We start from the raw sequence: 12,779 nt of genomic DNA on the forward strand, positions 1-12,779 counted from the left end.
GCAACAAATCTGAAATAGTTTGGAATTCATTGCACAGTATATTCTGTTTGAGGAACGTTCAAACTGTAGAATATTTTGTGTGCACCCCGACGGTCATCAGTGAATCATAGAAGTGCCGGCAGTATATCCCCAAGAGATAGATGTGACAAGAACGTGTTGGACTGATGCACAATACCATTTAAGCCTGCAGTAAGCTGTACCATATTAAAGCCAGAAGCAGCACCATAAGGAAGACTCGACAATGTTGCTTCCTGGTGGATTTATGCCACTTACACCTGCTCCACAACCTGGGTCACATTTTTATCTTCTCTGTCTTTCTTGACAAATGTACCTTCAAGTAATTAGGATATCACTCCAAATGCAATGCATGTAACCAAAAGAAAATTGCAACCATTCTGCAATATTGTATTTTCTCCAACATTAAGTCTGCTCTAATTTGTCTGTTTTTCTCTCCATCTGCGTTGTTTTTGATGACCTTACGCCCTCGTACTCACCGCTCCTCCCTCTGCAGCTATACACACACACACACACACACACACACACACACACACACACACACACACAAACACACCAACCCCCCCCTCTTCCCACTCCCCAGGCCCTCTTTGGCTCACCTGCTCTTTATTGGCCATCTGCATGGATGCTTAATGCTAATCAATAACTCCCCTGTGTGCGAGCTCTGAGGTGGAGACGTCAATGCTACCTAACAGGGCTAGTGATCAACCTGTATCACTGCTGTCGAGCATACACACACACACACACACACGCACACACACACACACACACACACACACACACACACACACACACACACACACACACACATGCACACATTCAAACAGAAGCTCCCTGCAGGACCCTGTCTGTGTTATTCAGGTGTGTATGTGCTCGCTGCTGTACCCGCCGCCTGCTGTGTGGTATTGCAGAGCCTGTTGTGAATGTGATGCTCAGAGAGCTGCAGCGTTAGCAAACAGCAGAAACTGGTTTTGTTAGGGACTGTCATGTCACCTGGGAGAGCCTGTTTAGAGAGGGAGAAGGGGAGAGAAAGTGCAAAATGGCTGGAGAATAAACGCTAAATTAAACTGTTCACTGTGAAATAAAGCTGGATGTTCTCTGTTAGTTTTATTCAATGAATCAGTTAAAAATGGTCTGAATACTCATGGTAATTTATTCTTTTGTTTACACAATAATTTTCACTTCAATATCTTAATTATATACTTCTAAGCACTTAATATACATGTAATGTATTTGGTGTCAATAACTTTGTGTCCTTTCAATTGTTCTCAGAGTAGACATTGTACAAAAGGACAACAAGTTAATTATTGACACATACGTTTAATAGATCAAATTGTCTGTTGTTTTCAAGGGCGGATCACATGACTGCCAGTTGAGATACTACCTGGTTGTCTGGTTTGATTGACTTCTTTAATGGCAGGATAAGGTCTTGTGCTCACAGGTTCGTGATGAGATCCCAGCTGTAGACAGCTGTTAAACACCAGGTTATTGTTGTGTACTCGGAGATCTGTTGAGTAGTTCAGACAATTCCGAGACGAAACGCAAGAATGAATTTCAGTGACTCAGTAAGAATGTGTTTCTGATAGATCTAAATGCAGCTATGTTTTTAGGTCTAAATCAGAAATTACTTGTCTGGTTTGTGAGTTGAGAGTGAAAAAGTTCCTGCTTTCCCAAACATGCTTGGTGCGTAGCCACGGCTGTGTGTCCAGGCACAGTGACAAAGAGGCTGTACGATATTGGCTCTGGTCTAGATGTATGGTGCTGGAGCTTTTCCTTCAATGGGCTCCTCTGCGTGGCAGCCATATTGGGAGGGAGAGTACTGTGTGGTCGCCTGAGAACTTGTGTGTTTCCCAGCCAACGTGCATCTAAAGAATAACAATTTCACTAGCCATGAAGACCATCCATGGAGCCATGGGGGCCGTGGCCAGAAAGCTCAGCCAAACACTCTCCTCTCATGCAGCTCTCTATGTACTCCTATAAATACATCTCCTATTTGTATAGAGGCGATATGCATCTTTGGGAAAATACCACAATGTTGACATAAGAGCACCCTCTACACCCCCTACTCCTATTTTACTGCCCCCTCCCCTCTCAAAACTCTTTCTACCCCTTGCTGAACCTTTCACTGCCTGAGAGAGAGAGAGAGAGAGGGCGAGAGAGAGTAGGGAGAAATGAAGGGAGACTGGGAGTAAAAGAAGTGTCTCTTAAAGGCCTCCACGGTCTTTAAGCCACTATGGTATCCACTAGAGCCCTCACATACACTCGGCCTCTAAAGGGCTTTTGTCCTGTAAAGAGGGGGTTTGGCTAAATTGGGGGTGCTTGTGGATTGGCGGGTGGGATACGCTTGGTGTAGTATATTTGGCTCCCACGTCTCCATCATTGGAATGGTGAACTTTTTTTAAGCCAGAGAATTGAGAGGTGGGGTGTGGAGGGGCAACAGGGATTTGTTTTTTTTTTTAGGAGGGGGGGGGGGGGGGGTCAGAAAGGTTTGGAAATCTTCCAAACAGTGCCTTTTTGCTTTCAAAGAAGGCTCCACTTGTGTAAATGTGCTCTTTGTCCCTTGGTCTATTGTTTGAATAGCATTGTGGACTTTTTGTGGGAAGCTCACAGGGGACTGGGGGGCCTAGGAGGCCAAAGGGGGCTCAGCCTGAATGACTTGGACACAGGACGATAGGGCTGTGAAGGTACAATTAAGAAATGTTCATACATGCATCTACACAAATGCTTGCAAACACTTAATTACACATAAACACACACATGAATATCAATTTAAAGGGTAGACATTGACTGTACAAATGTGAATGTGTTGGGCTCTCATCACCAATCTAAAGTTATTGAAGTAAATGTTGGCAGACCACAATAGAGCAGTGGACTTGTTTTTCTGGGGTCTATCCCATTGTACCCTCTTTGCTGATAGACACAATATGAAAACAGTCTGCTTCCCTCCCCCCTATAAAGGGATTTCTTGATAGAGCTGAGTGGCTGGGGTCCCTCGCTGCAGCCAATTCATGACTTCCATCTGTCCTCTCAAAAAATGCAATGCCGGCAGGTGGAAGAGAGGCACAAAGCATTTGCATCATGGGTCCAATTATTCTGCCTTTACAGAGTCCATGGTTCAGTAGACTAAAATGCTTACCCGTGTTGTAAAATTGTAGTTTCTGTACACTAAAAAGAGTTTATTGGATCTGGGAATTGAATTACTTTGCATTTGTGTTGTGATGAATTCTTTAAATATATGTTTGCATAATTCCAAAACACATCGGTATGCAATTAAATAATGCCGTTGTAATGATTTAATATTGCTGCAACAGGTGCATGTAGTTACACAGACCAGAAGCAGACTTAAATTCAAATCCAATGAGGATAATCCATTGAGGATAAAGGAGGACCTACTAAATCTCTTCCTTCCATGTGAGGACGGTCTACCTCTCTAGTTTCTGTTACTCTGTCTTCTCTGTTTGTTTCTGGTAAATCTCCATCACAGCCATATGCCCAAACCTCAAACAGTCCCTATACTTTGCATAGTTGGTTAGATACTTGTGTCTCTTCTGAGCTCTCCTCTACTGTCATCACCAGATTTCCTGTGACCTCTCTTTCCTCCGAAAGCCCCAGAGCAGCACTCAGGCTTTCTGCTGAAAGGTGATTGACTATGGCACCCTGCTCCAGCCCTGTCCTGCTTTGTCTGGGGACGTGTGCCTGTGTCAGGAACCACAATTAGTGGGGCGCGTCCCCTACCATTAATCACAGAACAGTCCAGGATCTCAGTGCAGGCTGTGAGTACCCAACAATTGCACCCACTGACAATGTGCTCGGTATCCGCATATTGTTATCCATCTAAGATTCAATACAGCAATATCAAGACAGCGTGTTTTATTTTTTTGCGTTCCCATATAGATACGTATATTATAAAGGATTTTATCCAGAAGGGTCACCAGAGTCAATCAACTATTAATGCTAGCATCTCTATTGTTGTAATTTAAATTGTCTTACAATTTGGCGACCCGTTGATACATTTCAAACTCAAATCATCATCATAACTGTAAGCTTTAGAAGGTTTATTATGCTTATTTCTTTGGACTCTTAACTCTTGATCAAATTCCATAAGTACCGTAAAAGCAATTTTCTTGACACCTTAAATATATATGAAAATCAATGTACCACTTCAACAGCTTCAGATGCATCCCATCGAAACAATCCTTTACAGTGAAGACATGGAAATGATGCCTGCATTTTGCAGGATGTACACCAGATAGAGGGCAAATACGAGCTTGACCTGAGAAAAACATCCTCAATTCCCTTTTCACTCAGAGTATTCAGATCAATACTGTGGCAGGATGTTAAATATTTGTCATCAGACAATCACACATTGATGAAACAAATCAATGGATGATAGGGTTGAATAACAAAAGGTGGCGTGCTTGCTTATCGTGCTTCTAAGGGATGGGGAGGGAAAAGGAAAGGAAAGATGGAGGGACATGGAGATTTGTGGCTCTACGGGGTAAACATTCTTCTCCTGGAGACTATTTTTTTCCCCACTTATTTGTAGATGGGGGACATCCATGAAGAAAAGGATGAGGGGACTTTGAGGGTGGGATGTGTAAGTGCTTATGAAGAGATCTCTCTGAAAATGCAGGGAACTACTGTCAAAATGAACTCTTTGTACTTCGTAGCTTGGCAGTCTGTTTGCCCACTATTCCTCACATACATGAATACAACACATAACAACATATGTGCTGAAGCACACACACACACACACACACACACACACACACACGCACGCACGCACGCACACACACACACACACCCACACACACACATCCTTACACACATTATCTCTGTCACACACATACACACACTACTCTGTATGCTCCCCTTATTCTCACTGTCTTTATTTAACGCATAATGAATTCTGAGTCCGGTCTCTTTCGATCTCTCTCTCTCTCTGTTCTTCCCCATGCTTTATAAAAACAGAGGAATGAAAAGCAGCCAGATGGTAGCTCAGGCCTAATATAAAATCAATACACTGCATCCAAGAGAACTGAAGAAGGGAAAAAAGAAGAATAGTTGGTAAAAAAAAAAAAAAGACACTCAAACACCACAAATGCCAAAATAGAGTTCTTTCTCTCTCTTCTACTCTTTCCATCTCTCTATTTATTCACCCCCCCCCCCACACACACACACACACACACACACACACACACACACATCAGTGTGCTTCAACCGCACTCTCCAGCTTTGAGTAGACTCAGACCTCCAAACTTCCCCACTTACTGCCTCAAAATGCACCTCCAGGAAAGGCAAGAGAAGCTGCTTGCGTGTGTGTATTTGTATGTGTGCGTGTGTGGATGTGCAAGTGTGTGGATGTGTGTCACAGAATATACAGACATCTCATTGGATCCTAAAGTGAGAGAGAGGAGGAGAACATGGTAGAGATAGCCTTTGAAGAGGGAGAGGACTAAGGGCCATTGAGAAGTCATTAGGGTAATGATAATTGGCACCGTGAATAAGCAAAGAGAGAAAAGAGGGAGGAGAGAATGTGCATGTGTGTGTGTGGGTGTGGAGGGTGGTTAACAGATGCAAAGAAGTGATGTGTACAAGTTAATTTGATTGACAGCTACTCGTCAAATAGTAGTGTGTGTGAACCAAGATGCACCAGTGAAGTTTTGCTTGTTTTATATGATAAAGAGAAAGAGTACATGCATTTTAAGAGGGAAAGGAAAGAGAGACATTATGTCTGTGTGTGTGTGTGTGTGTGTGTGTGTGTGTGTGTGTGTGTGTGTGTGTGTGTGTGTGTGTGTCAGCAGCTCCACTCTGTGTGAGGAGCAGTAAAGCCTGTCCTCTGGTGACTGGGCCTGCTTGCTGGGTGACAGATAGCCCAGGGAGAGAGGGGACGCCAGGCTGTTTAGCTGATAATTAAGGGGGTTTTATCTTAATTTGAGCTGTTACTCTCCATCCTCTCCTGTGATTTATGAGTTGCTGGCCCAGCCCTGCTCTCCTGCTCTGCCCCTCAGCATTTGAAACAAGACAAAGGAACCTCTCCCCTCTGTATACACGTATACTGTAACACACACTTGTGCATTACAGACGTACAATTACGTGCACATTATCACAAACTCTGAAGCATTGACACTCAAACTGAAAATGATAAAAGGCCAAAGGAATACATTTGCACATTAATTCTCAAAGGAGTATGAAAGCACACAATATCAGCACACTGGCTGATTGATATCTGCCTGCAATGGTGCAGCAGCTCTCTCTTATGGCCTTTATTTATCCTCAGCCAGGCTCTAGTGGTAATGAATCATATGAGAAACGGGGCTGAAGTTTTAACCTCATGCCAGCCGGCCCAGGAGAGAAATACAGAGCGGTACAGAATAGAGTTCCTGCTAGGTGGAGTGACCGCAGGCAAGAGTTAACTCGATCTTCAGCTGGGTGGGGTACAGGGTGAAGAGAAGGCATGGGTGGGGAGGGGTGGGGGTATTACAGGAAACAATGCCAGCCACTGTTCGCAACCCATCAACCCCCAGGGTCACAGAGGAGAAGACATGCTAGTGCAACCTCATCTCCTTCAGTCACCTCTCACATAAAGGCCGGGGATTTCTCCAGCTTCCCAGCTCGGATGTTGTTTTTACCCAGTTTATGGGTAGGTCTTTTGGCCAGGCGTGTTTCAGACTGTGCGGTAATAATCCCAAAGGTATTTGGCTGGAGGGAGGGACCTTCACACCTCAAAAATGGAGGAAAAGTATGGGCATTCTTGTGGGTGTATAAGCCAAGATGTCACACTCTGTCTTTCACCTTGAGTTGTCCTGTCAGTCTAGATTCAGGAGATATTTATATCAAGTATGAACAGTCTCAGTCATTGCGACTATGCTGTCCCTGCAGTTGTCAAAACAAGTTTGAAACTAGTTTGACAAAATAATAGAAGAGCAAAACATCTAATCAAGGAATTCCTCTGTGAAGGAATTTATAGATATTCCGCAGACCAACACTTTGAAGAAATGACAAAAGGCCACTTTAATCAGAGGACGTGTATGTGTATAAGATAATGTGTGATGAGATGTACAATATGGATAGGTGTTCACCACTGGAGATTATCATTGACCCTTGACCCTTGTGAGTCCAAAACCTGTTTGTGTTTCCAAAAGGGACCCTCCTCTTTTACTCTTATCTCTTGCATGGCGGGGGGAAGGAGGGCTGCAGTGGAATTGTAGTTTCCGCCAAAGGCACAAAGTCTTCTCAGGGCATGAAACCTCATCTGTCCGCTCCTCCTCCATCCATCTAGGCTCTTAGCTTTCACCCCTGACCCTGTCACACCCTCCTCTGGGCTACAGCAACAACAAAAGGAGGAGATTAGGGAAATCGACAGGCTAGAGGGGATTACTGTAGCCCTTTTCATCTCGGCCTGCGCTCACAGTTGACACAGTTTGTTAGCAGTACTTCAACTTAATCTGTGTGCAGTTTGCTTTTTAGTTTGTGTACTTATGTTAGCCGTGGTTTGTACATAGATTTAATAGTAGCAAAACCCACAGAAATAACAGAAGCTGTCAGTTTCGTGTTCTTTGGGCATGTACTATCCATATCCACTTATATTAATAAACATGCGCAGCCACATGCGGCACACATTGAATAGTTTAGCTGACGGACATGTTGACATGTATTTGCTCCCTTCTGTCAACTTCAAAGTCTCTGATGTGCAGTGGGCTATCTCTGTAGAGACATCAAACCCAGTCAGGAAATGTGGATATCCCCAACAGAAAGTCAGTCAATTGAGTGACACAGGACTAGAGATGTGCCCTGGCCCAGCAAAACACTTTTCACTGAGTGTTCAATTAAACCTGAATGTTTATAGAACTTTGTACATGTTGCTGGAGTGACACACAAGTGATAACAAGTTGTCTTACCGGACACTTGGTCATAACAAATTGGAATCAAGATACAGTAATGTGTAAGTTAGTTGAATGATTAAAGTTGTAAAAGTATATATCCTCCCTTGCTGAAGCACAGCATCCAATTTATGCAAACTTGTGACTATCTTGTAATTATAGATAAGTCCTTCTTCCACCCACCTCTCTTTTTCCTTTTCCCCTTTTAGCCCGGTGAAGCGCCCCTGAATGGCCTTGGTTCTCAGAGCCTGGCAGCAAGTCAAAACTATGTGCTCGACCCTCTAGGAGCACGTCTGCTAACCGGTAAGCCGTTTAGCTCCTAATACCAACAACAAACACTCTTTCTGTGCTGGCCCTGGGCGCAGAGCACAGTGAGCTGCCTGTGAGAGAGGTCAGACAACTCTATAATCGGACTCTACCCATCTGCCCTCTGCTCTCCCACACTGAGCAGCAGGTTGGGCTCCTCGGCAGGGGACTAAGTGGGACACGGGGACACAGATGCCCATTGACACTGCACCATTCATGGAGTTTAAGCCCAGCATCGCCACCCAGTGATCTCACAATGAGAAAATCATTTAATGATGTGGTATTTGTGTGCTTTGCTTGTGTGTGTGTGCGTACTGTATGCATTTTGCTCTTGTGAGTAGGAGTGAATGTGCAGATGTATGAGAGCCGGTGTTATAAACATGCATAATTGTGTGTGGAAAGGTGTGTGTATGCCTGTATATTTATGAAGTGCTAGTTCAGATATTTAATTTGCCACAGCCTAGTGAATGTGCAGAGAGGCGTCTCAGTAGATGTGTGCTGTCACCACCTTCTACGCCCCCCTTTGCCTCCTTGCATTCCTTCTCCCCCACAAGTCTCTCACCCTCATTCTCTTTACTCATCTTCCTTCCTCCCTCCCTCCCTCAGCCCCAACCCCGCTCCCCTGTTTCTGCACCCCATGCTGGGGCTAATTTTAGAGCTTCCTCCCCGGATCCCAGCATCCAGCTGGAAGTGTCTCTCCACCCCTGCTTAGCTGAGGAGCACCTCTCATGGATGTGCTCCACCAAGCGCTCCAATGCTCCTCCAGGGCATGTAAAAGGTGTGCTGGAAGAGAGGGACGGTGAAACATTGGAGCAGGTGGGGGTGGAGGCAGGTTAAGTTAGAGCTCTCTGCTCTTTAACCATACCAAGGTGCCATGGTAACAGTATTGTACCTCTCTGATGGGTGATTCCCCCCTCCCTCACCACGATTCACCCTATTCATTGCAAGAGTGCTGTTCTCCACTCAGGAGTGTAAGCTTGCAGGTGATTGGCTAAGCAGAGTCCCTGGTGGTCTATTAGCAGTTAGAGAGTACACCAAATAGTGTGGTGAACACAGTTAGAGGCAGCTTTGTATCATGAGGACACACACAGCTTCACAAGCACACACTCAGAACACAAGTTACACACATAAATTGGTGTCAGCATTAAACCTGTCCTAAGTTTTACTATGCTGTATTTTGTTTTACCCACTATTTCTGGAGAAAGAATTATCTGGGAAAAATGAGTTTCTAGCCTGATTGTGAACCATCATTTGTCAATAAATAGAATAGACTTTGCGAAACAAAATCTTTGCTTTATTTAGACTGAACAGGAGATATGAGTCAATGCGTCTAATTGCTACATTGGGTGAGATTGTGCTTAAGGAGTTGCATTACAGAGATATGAATTTGGAATGGAGTGCCTAATTTAACTTTTTCAAGGTTTAGTTTAATGAAAAACATTACCGGGCCCAGACTTTTCATTTCATTATTTGCTGTTAAACACATGGATATAGGCAAACGTACAGATCATAAACAAAGGCATTTTGCAGTTTCATTGTGAGTTTGTTGTTTTCTGTTTGATGTAACACAAAAAGGCTATGCCTCTCGAAGCAGAGAGAAGAAATGGGACAAGTACATATGAGACTTCACTCAAATTGTGTTTATTCTTCTTTTGTACCACAAACTGTAATTGAAATTGGAAGTGTTTCACCAGCAGACAGCAATGATCTCAATGACCGCTGTGCTGCCTATAAAAAGCAGCAGCAGAAAGTTACAAAACAAACTGGGCAATGTCTCACTTTGTCGTCTGTCCGCCTGGATTTGCTTTCTTGTTGTTGTTTTTGTCCTAGCTTTTGGGCGAAATCCTTACATGTAGGCGTTCATTCAACTGCTCTAACAAGCCTACTGGGGCATGAGCTGAGCTATCTGTGGGACATGAATCGGACCTGGCCAAGGGCACAAATCACAGAGAGAGAAGAAGAGAGACCCTGACAGCAGAGGGCTGCGGCTCAGCTTACTCCCTCCTCCCCTTTGCTCTTTGGTGGATTTTCTGCTTTTCGGGCTCTCTGTACTGCTGTTCAGAGCTCTGTTGGCTTGTTAAAAATAATCTCCATGCACGTCGAGGGAAGAGGACAGTTGTTTCTCCTGCCTGGACCTCACTGAGCTGTGGTGAGAACTGGTGGGTTAGCCTGAGCCCGTGTGTGTGTGTGTGTGTGTGTGTGTGTGTGTGTGTGTGTGTGTGTGTATTCGTCATTTTGATTTTGGACATAGCGGGGATGTGATTCATCATGTGGTGGTCAGGCGGACTCAACAGGCATGACCACAGCCAGCCACACCAGGCCATCTGAGACCATGCAGCGCCGAGGCATGGTTGCTCTCTACACACAGCATCACTCGAAACACCCCAGGGAGGCAGCAGAGGTGGCGTGTGAAACGCACACCAGGGAGAGGCTGGAGGGAGCATGAGCTCACATACAGTATGTGCGTGTTAATGTGTGTATGTTTGCATGCTTTAACTGTATGCATGTACCCATGCATGTATTTCCCAAAAGATGCATGCTTGTGGAGGGATAAAACATGATGGATCTGAAAAAAAAATCGAAAAGTGGGGGGAAAGCTTGTCTTTCTTTCCATGGCTTGCCTGTGGAGAAAGTTTCCGGCTATAACTGAGGCCTCAGGTTCCTGAGACCCAGTAGTGAGGGACTGTATTTCTATCCTTACTCCTCCTCCATTGCTCCATCCTTCTCTCCCTTTTTCTCCCTATAGATTGAGCTTGGACATGTCACCACAACAGGGCACTGTATGAAGGGCGATATACACTCTTGCAACTACAACTGCGGCTGGCCACTCAGTTCCATCGACGGACTCGTTTTGGTTTATGATTCCCGTGCATTTTCCATACGCCAGAACAGTAGGTGGCGGAACGACCGTTTAGAGTCGACCTGCACACCGACGTTCACCGATATCTCCCTTCAGGAATTTACCGCCATCTGCGTGTCCTTATACTCCGTCAAAGACGGGTTATATAAATGCTCATATTTGCGGACCTCCTTAGCCAAACGCTCTTCAACGGAATACATTGTTCGCGTTTCTGCTATGGCTTTTAAAAATAGCCGTATCATGCTACGAAACCGGAAATGCGAGACTCAGAAAGGATGTGGTTAGCAGACCAATCACAGTCTTGCGGGCTGCGGACGGCTTGCGTAGCTTTGTCGAAAAGTCAGAAATTTTGGGCGACGCACACAAGACCCCTGATGGGACTACGCAAGGGGCCCTTGCGTGTCTTGCATGCTTGCGTCTGCGTAAAACCCGAGTTTAAATGACCTTTAGACAAGCCCGCACCTCTCCCTCCCTCCTCCTCTCCATCCCCCACCGCCTCTCAACTTCCTCTCTCTACACACTCTCTCTCCTTTTTTCTTCTTCATTCAGTCCCCACAAACACATAAACAAACTCAATTAGCTAATGACACTGGCCTAACCATTGGGTGGTCCTAATTAATGTTTACTGGCTGCCTGATGTCAGCTCTCAGGCAGTGATTAATAACCATCCCTCTACCAGAACACACACTCACACACACATTCACAACATGCAGACAGTAACCACAGAGGTGAGAGGTGCTGCTTTTGTCATATTATGATATTACCATGCAATTGTTTAAGGCTGCCACAACTTAACATGTGCCAGTTGGCTGAAAACCAAACTTTTTTTTACAAACAGAAGACAAGCCCTCCAGAGAGGTAGAAGCTGTAACATGATCATTAATCCTCTGTGCTGTAAAACAGATTAGAGCCTGAGTGGAGCATGGTGGAGTAGTAAGAGGCTCAGTCCAAACATACCAGACCTGGCAGACAGTGTGCGAGGAGGCCCTGTGGAGAACTCCTCAGGAAGGCTGCTGTTTAGCTTGCAAAGGGTTAACATATTTTGGGCTTGCAGACTCCCTGCGTGTGACGCACTGTCTCGATGACGGAAAGTCTAACAGGAAAAGCAGTCTAAAAAAGGTCCCTGTGCAGCGAGGGCCCAAGGTACGTTTTCTTTGGCCTTCTCCTCACATTTTTTGCACTTGTTTTTCCAATTTGCTTAACTACAGTTCAATGGTTTTCGGATTTGCAGATTGCTGCACAGTTCCTCTTTTAATTCTGGTGATGGGAGCTTCGCCTTTTATTGCTATTGTGGCGCTCATTCTGTTTTTCTCTTCTTCTTTTTTTTTTAAATCTGCGTTTTTGGCATCAGTCCCACTTGCCTGCTACTGGCCTCACTCCCTCTCTGCAATTATTGTGTCCTTCTCGCCCATAAATTCACCCTGCTGCACAATCCCTTTAAGCCGCTGAGAGATTTCTAGTGATAAAATGGCATCACACCTGACCCAAAGGCGCCATTTGATTGTGTTTGTATGTGTGTGTGCATGTGCGTGTGTGTGTGTGTGTGTGTGTGTGTGTGTGTGTGTGTGTGTGTGTGTGTGTGTGTGTGTATGTGCGTGTGTTTGTATGTGTGTGTGTGTGTGTGATTGAATATGAATGAGGTCAGTTGGAAGGGTGGACACAGCAGTGACAAGGCTTCATATGTTAATATGCTGCACATGTGGCTCTGGCATTGG

Source organism: Clinocottus analis, unplaced genomic scaffold (genome assembly GCF_023055335.1).
Source record: "Clinocottus analis isolate CAN_PGR_092001 unplaced genomic scaffold, fCliAna1.0.p SCAF_7, whole genome shotgun sequence".
NCBI lineage: Eukaryota > Metazoa > Chordata > Actinopteri > Perciformes > Cottidae > Clinocottus > Clinocottus analis.